Raw genomic sequence first — 4,748 nt, forward strand, 5'->3', positions numbered from 1 at the left:
TTTTTTTTTTTTTTTTTTTTTTTTCATCTAAATTATCCCTTACATAACAATGTGTGGCCAAAAATCTAGCACATGCTATTTCCTAAAATTAGTTTTTGTACAAATGTGTTTTTTATTTATCACAGCAGTGTGAAACTGGCTGCAATAGTGTCTGATCATTGAGGACTGTGTTGGTTAAATGAAAACTAATAGCATTTTCACAAATATGTGTATATGTTTTGACTGAAGTGTGTATGTTTTGACTGAAGTGTGTCATTTTGCATACAATCTAGGAATTATGCAAATTGAGTGTGGTCTTTGGATAATTGTGCTTATATTGTGAAAAAAATAACCCGGTTTTCAAAGTTGCGTGTAAACAATTGAAAAAAACTGTAAAGAGCTTGAAAGATCAAAGACAATTTTTAATATAACTCCGACTGGATTCATCTGAAAGAAGAAAGTCATATACACCTAGGATGCCTCGGGGGTGAGTAAAACGCAGACCTAATTTTGATTTTTGGGTGAACTAACACTTTAAGTTAGATTTAATGTCAAGACCTGTTCTCTTTTTTTTCTTTTTTTTTTTTCACAGTAAGTCCACAGTACTCAAACATTGTTTTTTAAACTTCATTGGTTTCCTAAACTCACTGGGTTTTAACTAATAGTACACATTATAAACAAAAACGATTACAGAAATATTTAAACAAAGATTCGGAGATGGAGAAGTCCAGAAAAATCTACGTATTGCTCATAATGGAAAAATGTGGAAACAAGAAATGGATGTATAGAACAGATGCCCTGTTGAACTGGAAAAACGAGCTGCTGGTATTTTCATTTGAATTGTATTATAATTATTCATCATTTTAAAAGTATAATTAAAAAAGCACTTAAAATGACTTTGTCTGTTCCTCATCACTGTGCACAGTCTGTGCACAATTATCTAGTGTTATAATTTGCCTAGACAGGAGTTAATGTGACACTTTAGTACAACATTTAAATGTAATAATTTTTTATTTTATTTATTTATTGCTTTTAAAAAGACGTGTCAGTAAGCTAAAGACAAAGCACTTTTGTCTCAGATTCATTTTAGCATTTAATTCAGTCAAGCAAAACACACTGATATGACAAAAAAATTCTCAGTGTTCCTGTTTAGTATACTTTATTTTCTCTGCTGAAGTTGGCAACTGTGTTTACTCAGAACTAATCACTAAAACTTACACGTCTCTCAAACTTTATGGATACTGGAGCAATAGCCTCCAAAAAGGCTGCTTCTGTATGTTTCTTTAGTTGTTTACCAGCAGGACTGGTATAGCTAGTTAGGTAGCTGTGAAAAGCAGAGGAACAGGACAGTTAGATGGATGATTTGTGTTGCTGCTCACATTATTCTAGCAGAAAAATCTAATCTAACATTTTTGAAGAATCTTGGAATATTATCCGTCTTGGGCTAGATTGAGTGTATCTGAATTCGACCCAATGTTCTTCACTCGAGGAAGACAGATATTTAAAGATAATTGTTGATACATTGTTGAGGTCTTCTGCTTTATTCCTGAGTTTGTGCAGAGGGGCAGTGGAGATAGAAGTAATAAGGTATTGATTTTCAGATTTGAAGATGAGGACGGGGTTTATAACATGAGATAAAAAACAATTTGACAAAGAGCTGAAAAAACACACCCACTAACACAAAGACAGAAAATATGTTTGATTTCTCACTGTTGTTTTTTATTAGTATTTTATTGCGTGTCCTTCTTTGACTCTGATAAAGTTACATGCTTATGTGCTCAAAGTTAAGGGGAACTGTGTAATTTATGCACAACTCGTGACAGCATACAGAATTGCAAAATAAAAAATTATAAAATTGCAAAATAATAATAATCATTTTTAAACAGGTTTCTTGAACACTGACTTAAGTCAACCTCTAAATGATTCACAGTATAACTTTCTCTCTTTATTAGTAAGCCAAGATAGAATGTGTTAACACTGAGGAAATGGCTCAACTTTAATATTCCTCTATGATTCACACTTACTGTACTGACTCATTTACATTTGGTAACTTATTGTAGTAGCCACAGTATTTGAGCAATATTCACAATTTTTGTGAAGTAAGACCTATAGGACTTGGACACTTAAATTATAACCAAACCTTCAATATATGTGACTATATACAGTACTTGTCAAAAGTTTGGAAACATTAAGACTTTATATAGGTTTTTAATAAAGTCTCTTATGCTCACCAAGGCTGCATTTATATGCTCAATAATACAGTAAAAACATTAATATTTTGAAATAGTATTACTATTTAGTATAGATGTTTTCTATGTGAATATATGTTAAAATGCAATTTATTCCTGTGATCAAATCATAACAGAGAATTCTAACTCTTGATATGTGAATACTAGACATGTACATTTTGGATGGTTTGTAATAATTCAGATTATATATAATGATGTAAATGGAAGGCTTATTTTAACAGTTTATTTTGTGATGACCAAATCCAAATTCAAGTCAATTAATAAATATTATCCTGGTCAGACCATGATGAGAAATGTATAAACACAGAGATATGCTGCACACTCATGCTAACACACATAGCCATTTATCAAACTAGTCCTTCAGCTCAGCTACATGCATATCTCATACTGCAAGCACTCAGCATCATGCTTGTGCATTATGATTTGAAGGATATTCCCACAGATAATAAAGGCTTCGTCTGAAAGTGCTGATATACCGTACGCTTCATGCTATCTTCACTGTTCAGGTATTTTTTCCTGAGTATTATCATCAGCATCGTTCCATCTACAACCTTACAATAAAATGTAAGTTGTCTGATTTAGCATTGCTATTAAAGGAACTACCAAAGCCTGTAATGTGTATCCCCAAATCAGAGGAAATAAAGGTTGTAAACCTGTCACTGTACAGCTATGGCAAAAGCAATAACCTCTCAAATGCAGGGAAACAGGTGCTAGACCATCTGTGTACACTTTGATAGTCACCCTAAATTAGGGAGATTTGAATGTAAAACGTTGTGAATGTGGTGCTGACATGTTTAAATATAACACAAGATAGTAATTAAATTTTAAAGATTATTCATCAACATTTTTTTAATTTACATAACTAACCGTCAGCTTTAACCCTCACATTTCATGTCTCAAGTCACATATTTATCAGGGGTCCCACAAGGTTCGGTGTTTAGTCCTATTTACTTCTTACATGCCAACAGCCATGGGTGACATTTAACTCTTCAATCTGAGGGGCAAGAAATCTTAAATAATGCAACTACACTAAACTCAGCTGATCACACCATAATTTTGGATGATACCATCTATTATGGCATTTTACCAGAACTGACTTTGACTTCAAAACATCTGACTTCATCCAAAAATCAATGTAAATCAAAAAATCAAGAGTAAATGATGATCCTTTTAATGTCCATGTATCTCAGAGCAACACACAGTAGTTGTGTTTCATTTTTGAATGAATCAGTGTGATTAAACAATGTCACCTGAATTTGCACAACTAATTAAATATTCTTGATTAAACACTGATAGACGTATGTTTTAGAGCTCCCTAAATACTTGATTTTACTACATTGACTCCCAGAATAGTACTGGACAAAGTTTAAAACTTATTCTGGTGTGAGACTTTGATTTAATCCACGCAGATGTGGTGCCTTAGAAGAATGAATGACAAAGACACAAAATGCAGAGACGAGGAGATGATTAGACTTCCACATTGGAAGTGCTGCTCTAACACGCGTCTATCACATTTTCAGCTGTAATAACACCTACATTGTGTATTTCTCACACAAACATACACAGAACAGCCACCTTCTCTAAAAGTCGAAGCGAATATTCAACACTGAGGCTGGTTTTTACACTCTTAGCTCACAGCAGTGGTGTTGACAAAACTTTCAGCATCGCTCCCTCCTGAAATCCATTTTAAACCATAGTTAAAGGTACAGTAATGACCAGAGCCAAACATATTCTAAACAAAAGCTGATCTGAAATCTGTTTGCCCAGAGATCATACAGTATATGAGGTCACAGTTTATTTTAAGGTCCAATTCTCGCTATAAACAAATCATTAACACGACTTTTGCCTCAATAAACTCCTAATGTGCTGCTTGTTTATAGTTAGTAAGGCAGTTGTTAAGTTTAGGTATTGGGTAGGATTAGGGATGTTGAATACTGTCATGCAGAATATGTGCTTTATAAGTACTAACAAACAGCCAATATGTTAATAATAGGCATGGTAATAAGCAACTATATAGTGAGAATTGGTCCCTATACTAAAGTGTTACCAATAGTACAGGGACCAGTTCTCACTATTAAAGGGTTAGTTCACCCAAAAATGAAAATTATTCTGCGTTTTACTCACCCCCGAGGCATCCTAGGTGTATATTTGACTTTCTTCTTTCAGACGAATCCAGTCGGAGTTATATTAACAATTGTCTTTGATCTTTCAAGCTCTATCTTTGATCTCTCCGCTGCACTTCCGCATGCCGTGTGCCTGAGCAGCGCATGCGCAATGCTGACCTCATACGTCATCCGCCTGGAACTGCTTCCGTTTAAAACAGTGAACGCAAGCTAGATTAAAGTGATTATTACGTTTTGAATATTGATATTTTTCTTACAAAAACGCATCAATTCGCTACAGAAGGCCTTTGTTCACCCCCCGGAGCCGTGTGAGACACTTTTTTTTTTATGGATGGGCGCTTTTATTTCACTTCTTTTGGACTGATGCACTGCAACACCCGCTGAGTGCCATTAAACA

At 34.2% G+C, this 4,748-nt stretch overlaps 2 long non-coding RNA genes across 2 annotated transcripts in view; one reads left to right on the forward strand and one right to left on the reverse strand.

Annotated features, from left to right (window-relative positions):
* LOC107661791 (uncharacterized) overlaps positions 1 to 4,748 on the reverse strand; it is a 26,474-nt gene that overhangs the window by 2,043 nt on the left and 19,683 nt on the right. The window lies entirely within an intron of this gene.
* The window catches only part of LOC107661790 (uncharacterized), a 7,391-nt gene continuing 2,649 nt past the window's right edge, over positions 7 to 4,748 (forward strand). Inside the window, exons 1-2 of the long non-coding RNA XR_001631140.1 lie at positions 7 to 207; positions 3,525 to 3,530. This is a non-coding gene — a long non-coding RNA (uncharacterized LOC107661790). The remainder of the gene's footprint in view (positions 208 to 3,524; positions 3,531 to 4,748) is intronic.

Source organism: Sinocyclocheilus anshuiensis, unplaced genomic scaffold, assembly GCF_001515605.1.
Source record: "Sinocyclocheilus anshuiensis isolate Anshui unplaced genomic scaffold, SAMN03320099.WGS_v1.1 scaffold207, whole genome shotgun sequence".
Lineage (NCBI taxonomy): Eukaryota > Metazoa > Chordata > Actinopteri > Cypriniformes > Cyprinidae > Sinocyclocheilus > Sinocyclocheilus anshuiensis.